General features: G+C 41.1%; 1 long non-coding RNA gene across 1 annotated transcript; it reads left to right on the forward strand.

The window, feature by feature from the left end:
* Positions 1 to 2,195: 2,195 nt before the first annotated feature.
* On the forward strand, positions 2,196 to 3,331 carry LOC144057323 (uncharacterized). Its single transcript, XR_013295216.1, has 3 exons — positions 2,196 to 2,318; positions 2,534 to 2,618; positions 3,096 to 3,331. It is a non-coding gene; the product is annotated as an uncharacterized LOC144057323 (long non-coding RNA).
* The last annotated feature ends 22,933 nt before the right edge of the window (positions 3,332 to 26,264 follow it).

The following is a 26,264-nucleotide window of genomic DNA, read 5'->3' on the forward strand; positions in this document are numbered from 1 at the left end:
CAGTTTTGATGTGTAAATCCCCTTTTCTCCACGGATGTTATAAAGTCAAACTAGTTTGAAGTTAGGCCCATAATCAGAAGTGATAATGATTATCTGCATCATCTGCACAACTGTCGTATTGTAAAGTGTAAGTACCACACTACTGGTCACCAGAGATGGGTAATTTACGAAATTTTGCTGGCCTAACATTCCTCATAGGTCAACACCCTGGGCACCCTTTTGCCATAATCAGACCGTCATACAAAACTGTAATCGTCAATCCGTCATTTTATTTTAACCATGCTTCCGTCATCACTTCGTCACCGCTATTTTAGGACCAACAGAGGTGATCAGTCTGTCATTCGTCAATTATCAACAAAATGGATGCCTATCAGCGACGGACTGAGGTTACATTGATGGAAGAAAACCCACTTCTGTCAGTCCGTCATTCGTCAAAAAAAACGGGTGTCCGTCAGTATTGACGGACTGCCCACCTTGGCTGGTCACTTTGCTTGATGACTCTCCACATCATTCACACAGCTGTCTGTTCAGTTCTGTAGCACTAATGGTACCTTGCATTACATAATGACTCTGTGTACTTTTGTGTCATATCTTTGTTTGTCATAGTTGCTTGTTACTGCAATACTAGTATAGCTCATACCACAGTTGGGCACAAGTCTCTAAGGCCAAGTCTTAAGTCTTTGACCCACAAATCCAAGTCTGAAGGTTTCAATTCCCTGGCCACGAGTCCAAGTGAAGTCTCAGTCTAGACTTGACACTCATTTTTTTTTACATGCAAATCAAAGTCTCAAGTCATATTTAAGTTAAAACATAGGTTAAAATTGAAAAAGTAACTACACCACAATTTATATGTAACTGAATACAAAAGTGAATAAATATTTTCAGTGATAGCTATAATGACAGCCCTGCAGCAGCCTGTTGCTCCAAGTTTGCCATGCTGGTGATTGTGTGTTGTTGCATTTGTATACCTCGTTAATATTAGATGTTGCTTGAGTGTACGGAATGGTAGGTGAGAGAGAAGAACAACTTACGAGCCGGCACCTGAGCCACACACACCCACACAGACATTTGGTGTAAGGAGAGAAAATAAGAGCACCATAGAGGCTTGTGATGTTCTGGAGTCCCAAAAGAGAGTCCGAGTCAACTCTCGAGTCTTTAATGGCCGAATAAGTCAAGTTGCCAGTCTAACAATATAGCAACTTAAGTCTCTCACGAGTCCAAGTCACAGTCAGAGTTGTGACTCCCCATCTCTGGCTCATATTACCGAAGACAAGTTCCTTGGCCAATAAAGATAATTGTGATTCTAGGGGCAAGCACTGAACTCCTAGACTGAAGAGAAGCTCCACAGAAGTACTTGGTGGGGTTTGAGTGTTATACTTTAAGAAAGTGTTCTTTATGTTTTAAAACTGATGCCGAATCTGAAGGTCATAAGCCAGTCCCGTATGTGTGTGTCTCCACTGCAGGAGCCTTCTCGACCGGGCCACATTTACGGGGACTTAAGGATGGGAGTGGAGGTCCTACTCGAGGGTAGGTACTCCGTTGACCTGATAAACAAGTCCCGATCGGACTCCGGCGCTGATTTGCTAAACTGAGAGCAGGATATGACGCCATCCGAAAGCACCAAAACAGTGAGTTTTTAAATCCCAGATGAAGAGGCACGATTTACTCAGCGGTGGAAGGAAAACATTAATAAAAAGAAATGCACGATAAGTGGACAGACGAGGAAGTGCAGACATTGTTTTCCTACTACGGTACTGAGGAAATTCAGAGAGGGTTTGACTCATCACAGCGGGATGTGAAAATCTACCAGCAAATATCAACCCACCTGGATTCAATTGGGATCCACCACACGGCAAAGCAATGCCACGAAAAAATAAAGAAACTCAAACAAGACTACTGAAAGCTGAAAGTCCACAACAGCCGGAGCGGTTCTGACCGCAAAAATAATAAGTGGTACGCTCAACTCGATGCCATCCTCAAAAACGGACCATGCAATACAACGAACCCCACGGCAACATAAGACTCAACTCCACAGTCTGGGCATACAGTACATCAGAGGTGGGCATCGAGGGCCGAAGTCCTGCAGGTTTTGCATGTTGCCCTTCTCCAACACAGCTGATATATGATCAGCTCATCAGCAAGCTCTGCATAAGCCTGATAACGATCCTGTTGATTGGAATCAGCTTGTGTTGGAAGTGAGAAACCTCCAAAACCTGCAGGACTCCGGCCCTCGAGGACCGAGATTGCCCACGTCTGCAGTACATCCACAAATGAAACTGTGGAGGAAGAGTGAAGCCGCGGCGAGCTTTTGTCCACAGGTAATAACAGCATTCCACCTTTTATTTCATGTTGTTTTCAACATATTACTGTTGCTAAGGAAGCTAACGTTAGCCTATTGTTAAGTGGCTAGCACGCAGCCTAGCTCAAAGCCCAGCAGCTCAGTTAATTTGTGGGACGAAGACTGGCTTGTTTAATTCTTTGTGCTGAAGATATGGCCCATTTCTCATGTTTGTCCATGTTTTCTGTGTTGTAGAGCAACTCTCGGAGAATGCAGGTCTCGTTTGTGGAATCACCTTCCTGTAGCACTTCTCACCATTTTGGGGAATCCAAATGCAACAGTGAGTATACAAACAGTTGAATTGGTTTGATATTGGATATTTATTCAGCAGATTTAAAGACACTCATTTAACTTGTGATACTTGCTAGTAACTTATTTTTTTCTCTCCAAACGTGATTTGTTCATAATCATCCAGGGTTTACATCACAAGACAGTAATTGTTTTAAAAAGAAATCATAGTATGAACTGATTTAATCCATCTTTTGTTGATTCAACTTGTACATTTCACTTGTAATGTACATTGGATTATTTTCAAGCAACTTGTGAAGTGTTCCTGATCATCCAGCATAAATATATCATGAGACATTAATTTGATGTTCTTGTATATTATCTATCTTAGAAACTCCATTGCACAACTGAAAATAACACTGCTAGTTCATTTCATCTTTTGCTGTTACCTAAGACTAGACAAACAAAAAAAATAACTTCTGTGTAATGTTTCGGATTCAATCTGATTAATTTCTCTTTCATTTTCTAGAGGAAATAGAAAAAGGAACTTTGAATTAGATCTCTTGAGGGAAGTTGAGGAGGATAGGAAGGAGGCCAGAGAGTAGAAAGAACTTTCTCCTTTGTACTCTCAAAGAGCAAGACGAACGGGCTGCTGCTGCACCGGAGAGACACTGCATGCAGTGGAGGCAGGAAGCTGAAGTTTCAGGCAGAAGAGGAGGCAGTTTCAGCAGGGACTTACAGGAAGCTGAAGAGTTTCAGGCAGAAGAGGAGGCAGTTTTTTTTTTTGGGGGGGGGGGGGTCATTCTTGAGTTCCTCTTCAATAGGAATCAGTCGATTCTCAACCCCCTTACCTTGGACTGAAGACCCAGACTGAATGTTTTATTGCACACTTTTGTCTATTTTGCACATCACTTTATTTACAGTGTGCATAATTGGGCCTTATTTAAAATTTTCATTTGTGTGTTTTAAAATAAAGACTCTTTTCAATGGCGCTGCCGTGGCCTGGGGGGACCTGGGGGGTTGTACTTGCTCTGTCCTGGCCGCGGAGTCGACGGCTCCCCTCTTTGGTGGAGGTTTTCATGCATGCCAGATCCACCACACCAGCATCTATCAAAATTCAAACACAATCTGCTTCTTCCTCTGATCGTTGAATCGGTGGAGGCTGATGTCTGTGGATCTCACTCTGCTTCATCTATACTTCCTTCCTTTTCTCGGTCTTTCCTTTGGTCTCTTGAGGTTTCCCTAATTTGTTGGAATTTAGATGTTTCTGGGGTTGGTGAAAGATTCTGTTTGGTAACCCGGTGGGTAGTAGGTGATGTCTGGTCGGTGCTGGATTTCACTTTCCTTTCTTTTCTTTGATCCTTCCTCAAGTCTCCTGACAACCTCACAACTCTAGCTGGATTCTGAAGTATTCGGTTTAGGTGAACGGTATGGTATTTTTAATAGGTTTTAGGTGAATTAATGAGTACACACTCACACGCACGCACACACGCACACGCACATGCATATACTCACGCACATCCAAAAAAAAGAAGGAAAAAAAAAGAGAGAGAGCAATGATGATGACATGTTAATTCGGTAAGATTACCGAATGGACCATACTGAGCTCTCTCAGAAAAGTTTTTTTTTTTTTTTAAATAGACTATTTTCAATGCTGACATTTGTTCATGTGTTTAATTGAAATAAAATAAAAAATACATTTTAAAGGCAAAAAGCTAACATGTTTACATCTGAAATATCTAGTATATGGAGTTACATCTTTCCAAGCTAAAGTAACTACAGCAATCAAGCCACACATGTAAAATGTTATCCTAAAAGTAAAAAACACTAGTGACACTGTAGAACCCTAATGGTATTTTGAGGTAGCACATTAGAGCCGCACGAGCCGCACCACCTGTATCAACCCCACCATTAAGCCATGCATCCGGCTGGTTAAGGTGAACAGGATTTGCCCCTTCCTGTCTGAAGTCCTCACCATGGCTTTCACACAGCATGTGATCACCATTTCCTCGTTCTGAGTTTTCCGATGAGCTTGGGTGATGCCACGGGAGAAACGTCGCACAGCGATTACATTTCGGGTGATGTCACGGGAGAAACCGTCGCACAGCGATTATGTGTCGATCAAAACACGTGACGTCGCGAAAGGGCCGTACTCCGCAGTGGAGACACGGCCACAAGAGGGCGGTTCCTGTGTTAGTCCCGTGGAAAGGCGGCTATAGGCTGACATCAGGTGGTCCATGACTTCCTTTTCTGCAGAGTAGCTCTGCATCAGGCTCTGTCTCAAAAGTGAAAAAGTCCAACTCATCTTGGTTGGCAGTAGTGGCGGATGTAGTGGGCACATCGTCAGGGGTCTGTGTTGTAGCAACAGTTGTGCGGCACTCAGTAATCAGAAGCTCATTTACTTGTCCCCTCATACAGTACCTGCAAGTTTGACTTGTGGACAACTGACAGCTGCGACAAGATAATCTTTGCCATCTGGCATACTGGCAAAACAAATCTGGATAACTTGAAAAATGTAACTGATATGCATATCAGATTTATGCATACAAGGCCCACTATAGACAGAGTTAATGTAATAATAATGCAACAGATCTATATAGCGCTTTTCTAGACACTCAAATACGCTTAATGGAATGGATACATTATTCATCTACTCACACATTCACATTGTGGTGGCAGTAAACTATTTAATTAGCCACAGCTGCCCTGGGGCTGGTTTGACAGAACTGTGGCTGCCAGTGTGCGCCTACAACCCCTGCGACCACCACCAAACATTTGCGCCTTCCATACACCAATGTGAGTAGCCCAAGGACACAACGACACATGACTTGGGGAGAGCGGGGCTCGAACAGCCAACCTTCTGGTTACTGAACGACCGTCTCTACACCCAGCCACTGCCACAATATAGTTAGGAACGTAATCCAAGTACCATAATATTAAAGTAATGTAACAATTACTTTGGATTACTTTTGAATTACTCCAATACCAATTATGCTAATGAAGACGAAATAAAAATAAATATCACCACAATATACTTTTCTATACAGTGCACCCCTGCTATTTGCAGGTAACAGGTACCCTACAAATAGGAAAAATCCTTGTTTAATTGGCACCCATTAAAATGCATTTTTAGATTGATTGGTTGATTGATTGAAGGCAATATGCTGTTTTCGAACGCCACTGAAAGCAACTACAACTCACGGATGGATGGATGGATGGACGGACGGATGGACTTTGCTTGCTAACAAAATGTTGCTCAGTGCTGTAATGTGGAATGGGGAGAAAAGGGACAAATTATGCTTTTGAAAGCAACATTTTCTATGGTCACTCCTTTCACCTGCACACACGTAATAATAATGATATGAGGATGACGATGCATGACATCAAATGCAAAATTAACTTTTACCCCAGTCACCAGTTTAGCCGTGTATATTGTGTATGGTGTTTAAATAGTGATTTGGTGGGAGGGAGATTTGTTCGGAAGGCTAGCAAGAAGCTCAGCGTAGCATGCCGCAGGACTCTCAGCTCAAACTTTTCTTTGTTAAAGATAAATTGATCCTTCAGCAAGCCAAGTATATTCCAAACAGTGAATACTGGTCGCCACTCTCGTGAACTTTTTAAACTGGCCTTGTATCGAGGACACATACGACATCAACACGACACAACGGCCTCACTCTTGCTCTCTCTCTCTCTCTCTAATCGCATAGATTTTTAATAAATGCACCTGTAATCTGATAACATGATTTGTTTCCTGTACTGTACTGTAATGGAATACAGTTACCTTTTATTTTTTTATTCTGAATACGTAACGGTGGTACATGTATTATATACATATATATGCTCTGCTTGTTTGACAAGAATAATTCCGTTACTCCCCAAGTCTGCTCATTTCATCTGTGGCGATTCAGCACAATTGCCGCTCTGTTAGTGATAATAACTTGGACCATTCTTGCAGTTAGCCATCAAGCTTTGCCCACAAACCGAAAAACTATATCTTCCCAAAAGTGTCAAATCCATCCATTTATTTACTTAAACGTACACGGTTCGTGGGGGCAGCAGCTTCAGCAGAACAGCCCAGACTTTCCTGTCCCCAGCCACTTCATACAGCTCTTCCAGGGTGATGTCAAGACGTAATCACTCCAGTGTGTGTTATGTGTTATTTAGGCTATGTCTCTGTTGTGTGCTTGCATGAGTGGCACACGGAGCAAGATAGTGGCGAAACACAATTTAAGAGCTTTGTATTATTCAACATAAATCCAAAACGTCAAACTGAATCCATCAATCACAGTCAATGGCAAAGGACATAATTGTTTCTGCTGCTAGAAGGGTTAAAGGGGCATGTTCTCTAACTCATTTGACAAATAATGTTTGAATGATCCTCGCTACTCTGTCCCGGCATAAATGACTTTGTAGGACATTAATAATAAGTGAATATCAAGCTGTGAAAAGTGAAGTGGTACCAAAATGACGTTAGATAATAGTAACGTCATGCCATGCTGAGTTGTTTTTCTTCTGTCTGTTGACTCATCCTGTGTTTTTCTTTGTTTCCGGAAAGTCGTACATGGATGAGTTGAGCAGTGTCATGGCCAAACATGACTGAACTGGACAATCACACAAAAATATAAAATGCAACTCACAAACGCACACCAGTTGTTTGACACACATAACTCGCTGCAACTGTGACTTCTGGTGTTGCCGGGAAACAACTTTTTAGAGTGCCACATATAAACTTTTTTTGTTTTGTTTTTTAATTATTAAACCATACACAAAATGCACAATTATCAGCAAAGAAGCCTGAACCTTAACCCCAATTCATACTGCATTGTGGCAAGGGAGACTCTCCACTCTTTATGTTTAGGTATGAAATCATGTGTGATGTGTTATTACAAAATCAGGCGTATGTCGTGATTAGTTTTGAGTTACTGACAAAAATGCATAGTTTGGGCAAAAATTTAAATTTTGAGATTTCTCCAAAAATAACTTATTTAGGCTCAGTGTATAAGTGGCCACTAGATGTTGCTATAACATATACTGCAGTCGAAATGCATGCATTTAGAAGCACGCACACCAGGGCTGAGCTTTAGCATTCGCCAGCTCGCCAATGGTGACTAAAAAACGCATCGGGCGAACTCAGTTTACGGTACCATTCGCCCGAATGGCAACCTGAAATTAAGAGTGGAAGAGTGCACACAGAATCATGACAGCACGCGCTATAAAACCACGTTCATTTACTGACTGAATCGAAAGAAGACGGCACCGTTAGCATTTAGCACTGCTCAAACACCATGATTTTGCAACGAGTATTGTGAGACCACTTCCATACTTTTGCTTTTCCTAATTAAGTGTACATTCACTGTGGCCGTTAGCATAGCATGTAACTTCGTTGTGATCCAATCACGGCAGATAAAAGTCTGAGAGAGAGAGAGAGAGAGAGATTAAATCTAGTCCTTTTTTACACAATTTAGTTCAACAACTGCAAAACTCTATATATAAGCATATTCATATATATTAAATATGATTTACTATAAATTCAAAGAGAATTTTTATAGCTGTACCACAATTTCAGGAGAATCAGATCAAAACTTGCAACTCACATCGGTGTCTTTCCAGAACTTTTTTTCCCCAATATAATCCTAAATTGGATAAATCCCATGTATCATTTCAAATTATACTTCTTTAATATATTACTCATAACTATATAACATCTAGTCACGTGGTACGCAGTTATGGCAATGCGTCAGAACCAGGAAGCTCGCAGTAAGAATAACATCCGGGTATTTCGTCTGTTCTTTGCTCGACCCTTATGGCTTTTTGCGTACTTGCAATTGGAACAGTACTTGGGCCGCCACTGATGACGTTTCAAGACCTCACAAGGATGTAAGTACGGGCAAGAATGCATATTGAGAAACGGCCAATGACATTTATATACTCGTTAGTAGCGCTTCATGATAATATTTTATTTTTTGCACGTTTTCATTCTTCTTATCAGCGCTTTATGCTACCGTTTTCCATAATTTTTACTTTGTGTGAACATACCAAACATACTCTAGTAGCAACTTTTGTTTGAACGTATGGTCATCAAGACTGAGTTACTCCAGCTATGCTTATGTGTCTGCTTTTGTGTCCATTCAGCCATAAATCATTTCAGAGTATCTGTTCTGGTATGGCTTCCAGAACATATTCCACATTGGGAGGAAATCATCCGGGGGTTTTCCCTTGACTCATAATTAAGTTTGCAGCGTTCCTCATGCCTTTATTGTCCTCTCATCGTGTTTGTATCACATAATGTGACTTTGACATGCTCTGCTGTCTGCACGTTACACTAGAAAGCTTCATCTGGAAATTTTGTCACACAATTTCTCCTGGGATGACCCTTGAAATAGTAAATTATGTTACATGAAACCAGAATTGTGCTAGTTTTGTTTAATACAACATGTGACAGATTGTTTATGGATAAAACAAACGAGCAACTTGTTTGTTATATCTGTCGCCAATCAGGGATACCGAACACACAATTTTCCCCCCAAACATTTAAGACTTTGGTTGGGGAGGTCAGATGAAATCTATGAAAAACATCTCAAACTTGCCGTTATAACCCCTAACTAGTACAATATATGTTGCCAGTGGCTTCTTTTTGAATTTGCTAAATACTGAACGCCGCATGTATCATAATTTATAGTTCAAACTTTATACTAACTACAAAAATAAAATAAATCAAATCTCACTTTTTCCAATACCATACCATATCGTCTTTTGTTGATATTTGATTCTAAATGTAAATCCCCACTGTGTAAAACTACAGGGGTTTTCATAAAATAAATTATAACCTGTTCCAAAAAGGGATTGATGGCTTAATTCTGTCCGTTGCCCACAATCCACAGATTTAGAGCCAATGTGTTGCATGAAGTTTTCATAACCTCGTCCCCATCTCTTTTTGGTTAGACCTGCTAGTTTACGACCTGCACAATGCAGTGTCGGTTCTTCATGACAGGGTGAGCTCTTATTCTTTCCAAAAGGTGAATTGTGTAGAAAATACTAAACCAAATACTATTCCCTCTAAAAAATTGTTAACTTGGAGAAAAGGGCCAAAGCAAACGGTCACATGTATTCCTAAAGACTACTTTAACCATGCCTTTTTTTCTTTTTAGTGTTTTCTATGGACCACTGTGATATAATGAGGCTTGTTTGACAAGAATAAAGGTTGCACTTCTTTGGATTAAAGTCAAATTGGTGTTCTGTGCCTGATGGGATTTACTTGATTTATCAGTTGAAGAATCAATCATTGTAGTGTCTGGAATAAAAACATGTACAATATGAGCCAGAAGGAACTCAGGTGGATCCACGTTAGCTATATTGTGAAACTGATTAACAAAGGTAGGCATGTCCATCATTCATCCGTCAAGGGCCCTTCTTACTATCTGTGGCAGTACTCACTATTTCTCATTGTTAGAAAAATTCAACCCGAAAGCTCTTCCGGGGGTGGGATATGAACACGTAAACAATGCATTCTCGTGACTTAAATCCCACGCAAAGCACACCCTTAGGCTCTTTACAGAGTATTTTGTACTATAAAAGTAAATTGTACCTGATATATCATGTAGTGATGAATTAATCTTTTCTTCTTCACATCCAAATGCAAAGGGTGATAATGTGCAAAAAAATCTATATTGTAATTTGGACTTACTGTTTATCTGCCTTCGTCAAGTCCTGTTTCTTCCCCATGCGCTGATTTGCTGCCTAACCGCCAATCAAAGTGATCAAATGCCCCTTGCGCCCAACGCCGATTCAATATCAATCAGCCGAAAACGTCCGGATTGGTGTATTGAGGCCTTTACACCTCCACAATGATAATGGCACCACCTGTCTGTTCATCAATGAACCAGGAAGTAGTTTGCTATAACTAGCAAACAGATTGACATAAAAAAACATTAATATACGAATGCGTATTAGGGCCACGTATGAATTTTTTTTTTTAGAGGGCGGGGGCAATATTCCGAGAAAAAAACTCGCAAATTTGCCACTTTATAAACTCACAAGTTTATGAGGTTTTTTTTTCTCACAAATTTGCCACTTTCTAAAGTGGCAAATTTGCGACTTTATAAGGTGGCGACTTTTTACAGTGGGGGACTTGCAAGAGAAAAAACTTACGAGAAATACACGTAGCGTAGCTATAGTCTAATCATGTGAGAATTCGTTGGTGGTTAATGGGACACTGTTTATAAAATGAAAAGGCAGGATGGAGACAAATTCATTCTTAAATTAAAACTTTACTCGTCATTCACCGCAACCAGAGCGACAACACTTCCTGATCCCCTATAAACCGACTAACACTATCCAATCAGATGCTAGCATACCATAGGTAAATGCAAGTGAATGACGGACAGCAGCAGATTTGACACATCAATTTAGATACTTGTACAAAAAAATACCAAACTGTATGAATGTGTAAATAATAATTCTGGAAACATAAATGTACAAGTAAATATACATTTTAACAAATTAATTCAAATGCTTGATCGTCCGGGTGTGGACCTTCGCAAAGCGAGGCGTCTTTGTCGCTGGCCAATGGCCGTACACAACAATTCAAAGAGTGAATGCTTAACTTGATATGGTTAATCTATGCTAAAGCAATTACTATCTCCTTATTTGGAAACCCGACTGAAAAGTATTGGCACAAACAGTCGAGTAGTACGCTATGTGTATTTCTCATAAATGTTTTAGTTTTTTTTCTCGCAAATCTGCCACTATTAAAAGTGGCAAATTTGCCACTTTAAAAACTCACAAATTAACCACTTTATAAAGTGGCAAATTTGCGAGTTTTTTCTCTCGAAATGTTGCCCCCTCTCTCTAAAAAAAAATATATTTATACGTTGCCCTAATACGCCGTCGTACTAATATGACACTTTACGAATGACAATGTATTCTACCATTTGAGATTACAGTTCAGCCTTGGCGGAGGTCTAGAATTCTATGAAGTAAAATTGTAGTTTAATTTGGCCATTCATTAATTGCAAGAAGAAATGGCACCTCAGACATGAGCACAGTACTGTATGCTAGGATGATCACATGGATATGATGTTGAAATATCGAGGACATCCACTATTTTCACAAATTTCTAAATTCATAGAAGACATCTTTAACATAAAATGCTTGGAAATTGTTCAAATAAACTGTTCTGAACTGACCTGTCATGGCACCATTTGTTATGAAAGCGCAGCAAGGAGAATGCTGCGTAAAGTTCAGCAGATGAACATTATCAATCTGAGGGATAAACACAAAGTCAAGTTTAAATCCAGTTGGATGGACTCCTCCACCTATCATTTAGCTGATAAGAGAGATGGGAGGTGAGGCGCTTATTATCATCAACCACTCTCAAATTAACTCCCTATTCAAACAAACACATCGGGATGGGAATTTGGATAGTCCTACTTTGATAATGAGGCATCCTGAGTTTTGCAACACTGCTCGGACCCACTTATAATGCATAATATTTATATATTTTTTACATCCTGTGTCATGCAGTAAAACATTTAGTTACTAAGCCATTAGATTGTCACGGAAATGGACACTAAACTGATAGATATTTATTCACACTAGCTGTAGACGCACAGATGACTGAAGATACCCTTCCTTAGCCAAGCCAGGATGAGCCGGCAGGTTATCTCCATTTCCATCAGGTTATCTATCCATCCATGGAGTTTGATAAATCTTCACGACAGCCCACACTGAAGGAGTGCGGAGGCATGTCAGCATGTGGGGTTCCACTAACCTACACATGCATGCAGCTTTTTGCAAACTTGCACTTTCAAAAGCAAAGATCACAAAAAGCTCTGTAAAAGCAACATAAAATATACCAGTGTTGACTGAACATGCTATTACACTAGATCATCTGGGATATAAAATAGGACAGCATATGGAGATGATAGAAAAATAAATATTAGTTAAGTCTTGAATATTCTTGAAAGCAAGCACAACACAACATGCAACTTTTTTGAGGAAATGGCATTAGTTAGTTAGTTAGTCAACACATATGTGTGTCCTCGGATATGTGAGTGTTTATCTCTAGCATTTTTCCTGCCGTCCATTCACAACAGAGGGCACGCACACAGGAGTTGTTGTGTAACAACATGATGCTGCAGGAATGAAATAATTCCTGACATTCTTCTCAATGTACCGTGTGTGTGTTTGGGGGGGATTTGAGTAAGGACAGATGAAAGATAACATAAGGAAAATCAGACCATTTTACCACGTTATTTGTTCCTGATTTTGAGTTCAAAACAAATCCACTCAAACAGGACCATCACCCCTAAATCTGTTGAATTTAAGAGGGCTGTTAAAAAGAGTGTGCATGCCACAGAAACCCAAGAAGCATTTTCAAATATGAAGATGTCACATGTTTCTCATTGGAAGCTGAAATTGTCAGAAGTATCTATAGATACAAAATCACCAGTGATAAATTAACACTGATAGTGTTAAATCTAACACTAGAAAAGTGTTTATATGTGTCCACACCAATGAGTGTAAATCTGACACTTGTCTGACAAGTGTTTTTTCACACTTAACCAGTGTTACTCCAACACTGTATGGTGTTAAAAATCTACACTGGTAAACACTGAGGAGTGTTGGAGGTACTCTACACTAGTGTCAGTGTTAAACATTTAATTACGCCAAATTACATTTAACTCTTGTGTTTATGAGTGTATATTGCACTAGTGTAAGTGTTAAAATTTTAACTCAAACTACACTATACTTTGGTAAGTGGTACAGTGGTACAGTGGAACCTCGGAGTTTGAATGTCTCAAAACTCGGACTTCAACCAAAAAATCTGAGTAAAAAATGCCTTGGAGTTTGACCTCGGAGTTTGAACACCCAAGAAAAGCCGAACGTACCTTGAACGGGTAGACGAGTGAAGCCGAGCAATGCCGAATGCTCTCGTTGCGTTTATTGAGACGAAGCGCTGCTCATTTCCAGTCAGAGCATGAACACTCACGGAGGTGCTCCGTATATTCGCGAGTGCATTTTGTTTTCTGTACGACAATTTTCTTCAACATGGGCCCAAAGAAAGACAGCGGTGCCAGTGGCAGCAAAGAAAAACATACAGTGCTACGAACCACAGTGGATGTAGGAAGGAGATTATTGTGCCGTTGTAACTACCGTGACTGACTACTTCCGTAAATACTGGCACGAGGCACACCCACCACGCCCCCGCCCCCCTTAGCTGTTCAACAAAGTGCCTGACGTTCAACAACGCATGTAAGGACCGCTTAGTAGTCTAACAATATGCTTAATGTAAAATACACAAACTCAGCACTGAACTAAAGCTAGCATTAACATAGCATTTTTTATACACTGATGCCAACACACCACAACAAAAAAAGAGGTATTTTTTATTGTGTAAATAGAGAAGAATTTAAATAGTAATTTTCTGTTTTTGGAGCTTGGGAACGGATTAATTGCATTTACATTATTTTCTATGAGAAAAAATGTTTTCGGAGGTTGAACAATTCGGACTTTGAACACTTCACAGGAGCAAATTATGTTCAAACTCCGAGGTACCACTGTACTTCATTTACATAGCTCTACTTACAAGGTCCTCAAAGCGCTTTAGATTTTGACTACTGATGACACAGCATCAGGAGCAACTGGGGGTTCAGTATCCTGCTCAAGGATACTTTGACAGCTGGATTTATCACTATTGAAATGTCGACAGTGTGCTGGAAAATTGGAAAGTTACTCCTTCACCGGAAAAGAGAGTGTGGTCAATTTAACACTCAAGGTCGTTCTATTCAGGTTACATCCAACATTCACTCCAACACTCAAGGAAATTTACTCTGACAGTGTAACTTTTTATCCCAACAGTGTTAAAATGACACAGCTTGCTGCATATTTGATTGAACACTGGAAATTTTACATTGAAATTTGCTGTGTACCTAGTGAATGACAACTATTCTTCTTCTTCATTTAATCTCTTGAAATTTGAACCCTTGGAAAAATGTGTGGTAATGTTTCTCCTTAGTTTCTGTCTTCCTTTCTCTCTTTCAGCTACTAACAAAAGATTAACCCAAAACAAATTAGATCTTTTTAAACATACTAACAGTGGTGTAAACCTCATTCAGGCAATGTGCAAGATTAAATTTACATTGTTTAGTTTTCAGTGACCGAGATTTCATTTTTAGCAAAGAACAAACAAATCAATCAGAATAAATAGATGAATAAATAAAACAAAAAAATAATGGCACTAGTCAATCATTAGAAGAGAATGACAAGGATGTTGTCTATATAACCTTCTCTTGGTCCCACTCCCAGCCAGGCCACAACATTTGTGTCAAACAGCAATCATGAAGACATCAAGACCCAACTGCTGAAGTTACTTCATTTGCTCTCTGATACTTCCTCCGAGAGCTGTCAAATTTAGTGAAAAATAGTGCAATTTTCTAACCGTCCAAATCCAAAATAATGACCAATTTGTGTTTACAGGAGCAGAATTAAATTTTTGCCAAGTGTGGTCTTCCGGATAATCAATAATTTCAAGGTGGACACAGAGAGGAAGCTATCATCTGGATTCAATGAGCTGCTCCGAAAAATCTGTTTGTTGAAGGGTCTCCCTGACAGAAAAGCACAAATTTAATTCACTCCTCATCTCTACTCCATCTTTTTTTTGGTCTTCCTCCTGCTTCTTTCCATTTCAGTGGATCATCGACAAAATAGGAACAATATGGTTTTAATCAGACACTGAGCCAATTTTTCTTGGCAAAAGACTTCAAAACACTTCTTTTATTCTGAACTGTCATGAAGAACACCGTCTTAACTCGTTAGTGTTAATGTGATATCGGCTTTCAGATGCAGCCACTCGACTCGAGAGTCAGATTTTGAGTCGCACATCCATCTGGAGTCTAAAAATCATCTAAAAAGAAAAACAAAAACTTGGTTTCTGGTAACCTCTCAGTGCTGTTATTGTATTAGTTTCTGTAACAGAGATTGTTGTTGAAAATTCAGAAAAAAAGTCCCAAGACAGTTTATGGATGATTTGAATAAACACGTACAAATAACCTACCACTTGCATTTTGCAGACAGGATGGTAAGCCACTGGAAAACATTCACTCTTCTGGGCCTAGTTCTTTAAAGGTATTTGAAATGGGATTAGATCAAACAATCCAATCTTCTTGTTAATCTGGATCAAACCCTCAGTTTTTGTTGTTCAAAACTTTTTAGTAGGATTGAGATTAATCCAGAAAAATCAGGACAAATTCTGATCCCAGCATTTTTGGTGGATTCAGGGTGGATTTCACAAACACAATGTGATTTATATTAAATTCTCAATAAAATAATTAATAAATCATCTTTATCATGCAATAGATATCCATTTATTTTTGGGATATTTTTTTCAATTGATTTTCAAATCATACATTTGAAATACAGCAATATACTATGTTACACTACAAACTGTTAAAAGTAGAAATAAAACAATCCTTAGGTTAGTTCAGGGGTGGGCAAACTTTTTGACTTGCGGGCCACAATGGGTTTGAAATTTTGACAGATGGGCCGGACCAGGAGCATTTGGACCTCATAGCACAGTAAAAACACAGATAAATGTACAACCCAATTTACTTATAGTGTGCACTTAGGACTGCGTTTTTCAAATGTGCAAAATCCACATATTTAAAACAGCTTTTCCAATAGCTTCATTTTTATTGTTTTAGCTCAACTTTTGCTGTGTTTTTATGCTTTGTAAAGTGACCTTGGGTGCTCTGAAAGGTGCTGTTTTTAAATGAAATGTATTATTATTATTATTATGATTATTATAAAATAGCCCTAATCCAGGTAGTACGTTTGCCTCAATGAATATGCAAGATGCGGCATTTACACACTATTTGGCAAAGTGGGAGGAGAAATGTAAATAGATTATAATAGCACATACACTGTGATCTGTCAAACCTGGTGACTCCATCTATTATTAATAGATTTCAATTCAAGGCGTAAAGTTAAAGAATTTTTTTCCATTGGCCCACCCATTTTTAACCCGGGCCCACAGTACGTGTGACACATGCGGCTGCATGATAGCCGCTGCTGCCTGTCACGCGCTGAGGACAAAGCGCGTACATCCAATCCGTCTCTGACCACTTTTCCATCTCCGTGGGGGACGCATAGTACACGGTGTTTGTGCAGCAGCTCAAAAAGAAGCCAAAAGCCAACGAGGAAACGCTCATAGAAGTGCTCGACGCACGTCCCGGGGATGTCTTCACCAATATCAACAGTCTCCTGCATGCGCGCTCCTCACCTCACCCATGACAACATGTAGAAAGACTATCTTCAGCTGTCAAAAGGATCAAAACACAACAGTGCCACAATGTTGACTGATAGACTGAACTCTTTGTCCCTGCTTTCTTTCAAAAAATAATTGACCGATTCTCTGAACTATCAGGACATTATTGCTGTGTTCAACACAAAACCGTGCCGGTCTCCTGCTGTAAATGTCTAAATCCAGGAAGAATTGTATTTTTTGAATCAGTTATCTTGAGTTAAGCTTACTGCCATTCTCCCGTTTATTTTAATAAATATTATTATTATACTTATTGGATAAGTTCGGCGGGCCGGATTGAAACGCATAACGGGCCATATTTGGCCCGTGGGCCGGGGTTTGCCCATATTTGGGTTAGTTGGTAGAGCATCAGATATTTATTCTGAGGGTCCGGTGTTCAAGTTCCTTTCAGGTGGTCTTTAAAAAAAGCCTACTGAAAAAATGTTTTTGACAATGGTATCCCTTACCTTACTGCATCTTCAGTCACTCTCACTTACCATGAGAACAAGCTTAATAAACATCTTGTATCATGTACATGTACGTACGTACGTACATATTCTGTGATTGGCTGACAACCAGTTCGGGGTGTTACCCTGCCAATCACCCGAAGACCGCTGGTATAGGCTTCAGCACACTTCAGCACAGACTGCAGTGAGGATAAGGGGTTTAAAAAGAGATGAGGGTCAAAAGAAGTTTTATAAATCTTTTTTTTTTATGCACATGTGGTATTATTTGGATTTGCAACTATTTGTATAGAAAAGTCTCAGGTATTTAACCATGCAAATGAACAGGTTCTAAATAAAACCACGTTTTCAAAAAAATAATCATCTTTCAGTTTAGAACTTGATTTGTGTCAACTCTGTCAGACATTAAAAAGTGTACAATTTTAGTTTTGATAAGTATCCAAAGTCTGAATTACCGCTTATAGTTTATAGTTACTGATATCTCATAAGATAGTGTATATAAACTTGTGTTGGGATTTCACACTATTCTGAAAACCCAAATTTCTAAAACTGTGAGTTTTTAAGATTTTTTATTTTTTTATTTTGCCCGGAATATGAAGAAATTACACTTCGTAGATATTAGGGATGTTCTATAACACTTTTTTTCAGACCAATACAAATTTTGAGTAGCCACGGATACCAAATACCGATACCATAATAATAATAATAATAATAATTTCTAATTTGTAGTTCCCGATCGTTAAACGGCTTCAGCAGTGTCTCCATTTCTTAGGGTTGGGGCTAATGTTACATTTCAAAATTATACTAATGTAGAAGTTTTCTTTTTTTTTTTTTGTACTAAGAGTAAAACAAAAAAAAAAAGTACTTACACAACCATTGAGTACTGTGAGTGATGAGTTGCGTAACTGTATGAGGGTAGGTGCCTGATTTCGGGCTGTTTGCAAAGCATATATGATAAAATCCTGAAATTTAGCAAGAAATTGTAATATTAAAACAAAATAACTACGTAGAGTACAAAGGTTCAGGTTAAAATACCGCTTAGAGATTTACTCACAGTAAAAACGTTTTGTTTTTATTTTGTTTTATAATAGTAAGAGTACAGATACTGAATGTTAGTGAAGTACAAGAAAAACATACGGTATGATAAAGCTTCTCTAATATGTACAATTTCTTCAAAAAGTTATTCAAGTACATTTATGTACCTGAGTACTGTCCACTTCTGGTCATTGGTTATCTTTTAAAACATCCAATAGAGTTCTATAGCTCTGATACTTTATGTTAATTTTTACATTTAAGCAGCAGCGACCTCCGTAGATAAATTCAAGGTCTTTTTCGTGCATTTACAATTCAGCATAATGTACCGGCTTGCATGCTGTAGCATGGCTAGCTAGCTACTGCTAAAGCAGACGATAAACACACCAGCACAGACGTTGCAGTCGCTGGTATTGGGTCTCGATTTTCAAGTGAAACACACAGGGAAGCGTAGCACGTCTATCAAATTCACAAACATGCCCAAACTAGACTTGCTCCCTTGGCACAAAAATGAAGATGCACCCAGCGTTTCTGTTACCAATTGGTGAGGTGTGTCGGCGGTGCAGCAGCTGTGTCCGTCGGAAAACCCAGAAAGGCGCAACACGGCCCCTAACAGGACAAACTAGTCTTGCACCACCATAAAAACTGAGATGCACCCATTTTTAATGCCGAGCACATGTGTGCTTGGCTACGAAAGCGGAACCCCACTTGTTTTTATGTTAATATTTTGTTTTATTGGCTGTTTTGTTTTGTTTGATGCTTTTATCATTTGAGGGTCCTTGGGTCATTCGAAAGGCACATTCAAATTATTATTATTTTATTAACCAATCAATGGCTTGCCCCCTCTCTCCAACTTTTCGGTGCTGTGTCTTCATTGTTCCTAAAAACAAAATTTCATTGAGTGGAGCCAAAACCACACATGAGGAACTAGGAAAGAGAATACACTTGTTGTCCGTATTGCGGCTGCTGTGAGCACAACTAATTGCTGGGGACAACATGATTCACCCTTTTGTCATGAAGTTGCCTGAATGTTTGGCTGGTGAGATCAGTCTTCTGGTTTTGGTGTACATGTTTCTTTCATGGCGGGTTTGTGGTTAGGTTGGCTACAAGATGGATCAACTATTTTATGTAAGGCTTCTTAAAACAATAAACTCTCTGTTTCAAACATTTTTAAAAATCTTTCCAAACAAAAAAAATCCCTCCCAACCTCCACGTTTAAATGCATCTCATCACCTCATCCACTACTGTGAAACACTGGCTTGATTGGGAAATAAATATGCGCTGGGGAGTAAATTATGGTAAAAGAGAAACAAAGAACTACATTTTCTTTCAAACAAGAAAAACTGTTACACAAAAACAGTCTAAATTCTCAGAGTAATAAATCATCTAAAATGGCTCATTCAACTTGCGAATTTGTTTTTCCCTTCCCTTCCTTTTGCTTCTGAGGGAAAAGACTCACAAAATTAAAGTGATTTACAATGATGTTGTTGAAATGCCGGGTGTAAGTGTGTGTTGTGTTTGGCTTACAGACCGACACTGAGAGGTGCATTGTTTATGCTCGGCCATAGGTCATGGGTGAAGGTGGCGGCATGTGTGGGTGTATAACTGCATGCCTGTGTTTAGGGAGGAGAAGGGAGGCACTTGGATGTTCAGTCAAGGTGAAGGATCTTCACTAGGGTTGTCAAAAAGTGCGTTAATTTTGAGTTAATTTAAAGTTGCTTTAACGCCACAACATCGTGATTAATGACCACCCCTAACTTGGAAAGCCTGTACTGGGGGAAATCCAGTGGCAACGCAGCAGACACGTCCACGTCAAAATCTATCAGTAATAAATTTAATAATAACTAGTAATGCACCGACTATTCGGCCACCGAAAATTTTCGGCCGAAAATGGCAAAAATTTGCATTTTCAACATTCGGCCGAAATCAAATTTAAGCCGAAAGAATATGGCCGAAAGAGGATGTTGTAGTGACGCAAGAAAGAAAAAAAACACCGCAAGCAAGTATCTGTTTGAATTAAACACGGGAGAGAGTGTCCACCTTGTTGCTTGCTGGTGTTTGTGAGTACCAGCAGCTTCATTGTGCACACCGGAAAAGGAGAGGGTCGCTTGGTAAACTATGTCAAAAAAGAGAGCGCTGCCGAGTACTGCACTACAGGTGAGCCACTCTTTCTCCTGCAGCGCCTTCCTTTTTTCTTTGATGAGAGCCCTTCGAGCGCTTCCACTTTTTCACTTGCATTTTAGTGATAAGCACTATTGCTATCAACAGTTTTAAACCATTAAACACTTACCACTATCTCCGGGTGACTACAGATCTGTACAGGACGCCGTGTGTAACTTTGCAGTCCGTTCCCAAAGCCAATTGGCTGGTGCAAAGAAATTTATTAATTTTTAAACGTTGGTGAATATGTGAATGTGCCGATTTTAAGTGCGCCGCACCGTGTCCCACTCCAAATAGCCTACAAATGCGTCATCCGCACCGCACGCATCCGTGCCCGCCGGTGCGAAGTACTGTACATTGACTATAAAGTGCAATTGCACTGCCAGAAAATGCTCAGTTGCTCACCCCCGCGTTTGGTGTTTAATGTACCATTCGCCAACATGTCTCTGATGTCTGTGGTGTGGACACATTTCAATTTATATTGTGCTTTGTTAAAATGTCCGTGCTAAATAGGCCTACATATTTTATAATAATATAATTTTAATTTAATTTAATAAATGCAATGATAATAAAGAATTGGCATTATTTTTTTTCTCCGGTGTTTCGTTTTTCGGCCAAGCATTTCTCATTTTCGGTTTCGGCCAAAAAATAATAATTTTGGTGCATCCCTAATAATAACATACATTTGTGGAGAGTTGGAGACTGGGGTCAAGTTTTATTTTACAATTTTAAAAATTTGCATAATTTCATAAGTTACTTTATGTTAAACATTAGATAGCGCTTAATATGAACAGAAATGTCAATTACAAATGCAATTATGCCATCTAGTGGCAGACATATGACCCAACACAAATCAATATCACACTCGTTTTTTTTACAGTACATCTTTTTAATATCAACTCAATTTTATGAATTATTATGCAATTACTGTATCAATGACTAAAAGATGCAGCCATATTTCTATTTAACATTTCCCCCCCACTTTTTATCTTAACAAGAGTATGAAAACTTAGAAAAATAAAATCGCCTGACAGCCCTAATCTTCACCTACCTACTATAGATGACTTCATTTAAACACTAATTGATAACAGAATTCCCTCCTGAAATCTGTTCTCATCCTTCTCTCAAACTTTTCACCACCACATGTGTGATGTTTTCACCTCCTCCTGACTGCTCCTTCATCCTGCCTCCACTTGCGGACTGTCTGTCTGTGCAGTCTCGTTGAGACCTAATCTGTCTGTCTGTCAGTGTCTGGTAATTGGAGCTGTTATGGGGCCATCCAACCAGGTGGGCGGGTAGGCAGTGTGTGTGCGTATGTGTTTTAGTCGTGTGTGTGCTGGACAGGAATGCATGTCAGAGCAGGAATCAGTGGTTCCCACGGTGCTGCCACCCGTGAGTGTGACAGGAACATCCCATTTCATGTCATTTCAAGCATCTTACAGGTGCAGTGGAAACCTTTCTAATTGAAATTTACAATACAACATATTGGAATACATAATAATATTGAATTTGTTAACTGTGAACATCACTCTGCTCATTAGTTTTGGTAGAATCTTTTTCTAGATTTTTGTCTCAAATACTGTTGTTCTATCTAAACTCTAGTCGTCTCGGAACTCGTACAATTCGGACTTCAACCAAAAAATCTGAGTAAAAAATGTCTCGGAGTTTGAACTCATTTTCGGAGTTCGAACACCCAAGCAAAGCAAGCTAAATCGAACATACTTTGAAAACGGGTAACCGAGCAATGCCGAATGCTCACATTGCGGTAGTTGAGACGATGCACTGCTCATTTCCAGTCAGATCGTGAATACTCCCAGAGGTGCTCCTTACTTGCAAGTACATTTGGATTTTTCCACAACAATTTTCTTCGCCATGGGCCCAAAGAAAGACAACAGTGTCAGTGGCAGCAAAGAAAAACATACAGTGCTACGAACCACAGTGAAAATAGTTGTAACTACTGTGACTACTTCTGTAAATACTGGTACAAGGACCCCCCTTAGCTGTTCAACACCGTGCCTGACGTCAAACAACGCACGCAAGGACTGCTTAGTAGTCTAACACTACGCCCAATGTAAAATACACAAACTCACCACTGAACTAAAGCTAGCATTAACATAGCATTTATCATCCACTGATGCCATCACGCCACAACAGGTAAGGTAAGGTATTTTTATTGTTTAAATACTGTACTGTGCTGTAAATGTAAAAAACATAAATAGAAATTAAAATAGGACTTTTCTGTTTCTGGAGCTTGGGAACGGATTAATTGCATTTACATTATTTCCTATGGGAAAAAATGTTTCGGAGGTTTAACAATTCAGACTTTGAACACTTCGCAGGAATGAATTATGTTCAAACTCCGAGGTACCACTGTACAAGATTACTTCAACCTGGCACTCTATCCAACCAAATTGTTGCACTATTTCACACTGTGCTGCACATTTCAGGATCATTATGAAGTAAATTGGAGCATAATGTATTTTTCATTCAGTATATTGACATGAAATTGAAGTGTGTGACCCTTTGCTTGTTGTTGGAAAAGCTGAATTGGATACATTTATCTCCAAACTTGTGCTTGCTAGGTGACCTAACAACAACTGACCTACCACATAAACAATTTCAAAAACAATTCTTGTTAACTGGAAAAATAAACTAACTCTGAATATCGACCAATGGTCTAACCTCCTCATAAATCACATTTTAATGGAAAAAATATCGGCCTCAAAAAAAATATATATCAAAATTCATAGAAATATGGTTATTTAATTCTGCCTGTTAGCGAGAGCCACCACATTGTGATAACTTACATTGATGTCTCTGCATTTGACAGTTTGTAACTAATGGTTGTATTTTTATAGTCAGGAACCCAGTTGCTGCCAACAGGATCGAGCAGATTCACCTCCAATGGGCACTAAGGGCTAATATTCGGATTCACTGCATGCCAGGGGACTAACTCTACAGGTGCTGTCCCCCCCTGGCTGGGCGTGGGCGGGTCTGCCCCTCTGTTGGCTGCTGGGTGGTGGCTGCGTCTTGGTCGTTCCCTGGGTCTCGTGGGGGGTGCTGTGTTGCAGGGCTCTCCCTGGTGTTCGGGGCGGCGCCGCCCCGGCGCGGTCCGTCGCTCTGGGCCCGGCGACGCGGGTCGGGGCCTGTTTGGCCGCCGGGGTGCCCCGTGGTTCCCTCTCCCCTCCCCCTTCCTCCCCCTTGCTTCCTCTCCCTCTTCGCCTCTCCCTGCCCGTCCTCCGCCTCCCTGTCCCTTCTCCCTCGTCGCCCTTCCTGCTCCTCTCCCCCTCTCTCTGCGGCCCTGCCGCTGCCTCCTGCCCTTCCTGTCGTCTCCTTCCCCCGTCCCCTCCCCTGTCCGCCCTCCTCCCCCTCCCCTAGGCCGGGGGTTCCATCCGTGGCCCGGGTCTCGGCGCTCCAGGGGAGAGAGTGGGCGGGATCGGTGTTGTGCCCGCCCCGCTCCGGTGGACCTCCGGGCACTTCGGGCGGGCCCCGGTATCCGGGGGGCGAGCCCCGCCGGGGTCCCGGTGGGGTGGGTGCGGGATAGGTGGGCGGATGCGCCCCCCCACCCCCCCCTCCCGCCCGGTTGGGGGGGGGCCCAGCTGGTCGCTCCTCTTAACTCACTGCACTAGTTTTGCACAATACATTTTAGGGCACATAACACACTTTGGGGGGGAGTGGGGTAGGGTGGAGACACCGTCATCCCTGCATCGGTTGGGGCAGCCCCCCCCCATTAATTTCTTTTAATGCACCACATACGCTCATTGACATGCCTGGGAGGCGGGTGGATCGGAGCAGAGGGGGATATCATTTCCCTCTGCTCCGGTTCACCTGCTCCCAATTTTAATGCACCACACACACACACTTATGTATATACACTTGGTGGGGTCACACTCACGGTTTAGGGGTAGAGTTCCAGTCGACAAACTGGCAAACTCAGTAACAGGGTTAGTTTAGCCGGGGTGGGGGTGCTGGGGTGGGGGGGGTGTCTGGGGATTTGGGGACCTGGGGGCGGTTGGGGCTGGGTTGGGGTGGATGGCGGGGTGGGGGGGGGGTCGTGGGGCTTGTGGGCCGGTGGGGTGCCTGGTGGGCCTGCAGTGCTCCGTCCTGCTGCGTTGGGTTGGGGGCGCGGGCCGCGTTGGGGTGGGGGGCGCTCCTGCTCCTGGGTTTGCTCTCCGGCCGGTGGTCCCTGCGGTGCCCGGGGGTCGTCCTTTGGCGCTGCCGCGGCCTGGGGGGCCCTGAGGTGTTGCGCTTGCTCTGTCCAGGCGGGGGTCGACGGCTCCCCTCTTTGGTGGAGATTTTCATGCATGCTAGATCCACCACACCAGCATCTATCGAAACTCAGACACAGTTTGTTTCTCCCTCGGGTCATTGATTTTGTGGAGGCTGGTGTCTGTGGATCTCACTCTGCTTCGTCTGTCCTTTCTACCTTTCCTCAGTTTCTCCTTTGGGCCCTTGAGGTCTCCCTGATTTGTTGGAATTTAGATGTCTCTGGGGTTGGTGAAGGGCTCTGGTTAGTGGCCCGGTGGGTGGTGTCTGGTCGGTGCTGGGCTTCGCTTTTCTTTCTTTTCTTTGGTCCCTCTTCGGGTCTCCTGGCGACCCCACGACTCTGGTTGGATTTTGAAGTGTTCGGTTTAGGTGAACGGTATGGGAATTCTTTTTTTTTTTTTTACACGCACGCACGCACACACGCACACACACACACACGCACAAACACACATACAAAAAAAAAAAAAGGGAGAACAATGATGATGACATGTCAAATGATCAATACTGAGCTCTCCCCAAAAAAAAGGAAAAGCTGAATTGCTTTTCAGTCACAGATGGAAAAGCCCGATACCGGTTTCTTGCACATGTTGTTTAGGCAAAATTCTTCACAGATATGTCATGCCTCTGTTGAGAAAAATGTATTGTGTGCATACACAACATCACCAAAGAAGTAAAGAAAAACAGACTGAAATAAAACTGGAAATTGCTTTCCATGGTCTCCATTAAGATCAATGTGGCTGGTCACATACTGTTCTGTCGACGGCCATGTTATGTGCTATAAAATGGTTTCCATATTCATTCATAAAAAACTACACTACAAAGTTATAAAACACAGAAAGGAAAATTGGCATAGTTGTTCCACCACCACCCCAAAAAAAATATTTCTTGTCTTCTTGTCTATAATTGTAAAATACTGTAGTGTCTTAGGGTCTCATAACACACAGATATGAATGTCAAATATGCTTAGTCTGTTCGGATGAACATTTTCAGCCGAAATGTGCCCAAAAGCGCATCTTTCAGTTTCAGTTCCAGACTTTAGTCACCGAATCAACACATTGTTGTGATGATGCAAACATGCGCTGATGGCGCGCTGGACTGAGCGAAGGTGATGGCTTGACACGGGAAATTGAGCCCAGAGCCAGATTTTCCACGTGCACCACCAGCCATTGGCTCAGGAGAAGTTTGCATGGCCAGCGGCAGCTGAGGATGGCCCCTCCGGTGGCCATGAAAGTGTGCACATTGCTTCAAGGGAACTAAGGATTTTTTGTTGTTGAATTTCATCTTATAAAAATGTCCATACCATACCATACTGTTGTGCTTTACCTTCCAGTGCGAGGGTAGACATAATCACACGACAAAGGATCTCCTTTCTTGAACTCTGCTTTACTCCAGTAACAGGTTAGTTACAATCACAGCTGATGGATGTCTGACACACTGTGTTGCTTTGACCCACAGGCACAGACAGTGTATTAGCAGT

Source organism: Vanacampus margaritifer, chromosome 9 (genome assembly GCF_051991255.1).
Source record: "Vanacampus margaritifer isolate UIUO_Vmar chromosome 9, RoL_Vmar_1.0, whole genome shotgun sequence".
In the NCBI taxonomy this organism is placed as follows: domain Eukaryota; kingdom Metazoa; phylum Chordata; class Actinopteri; order Syngnathiformes; family Syngnathidae; genus Vanacampus; species Vanacampus margaritifer.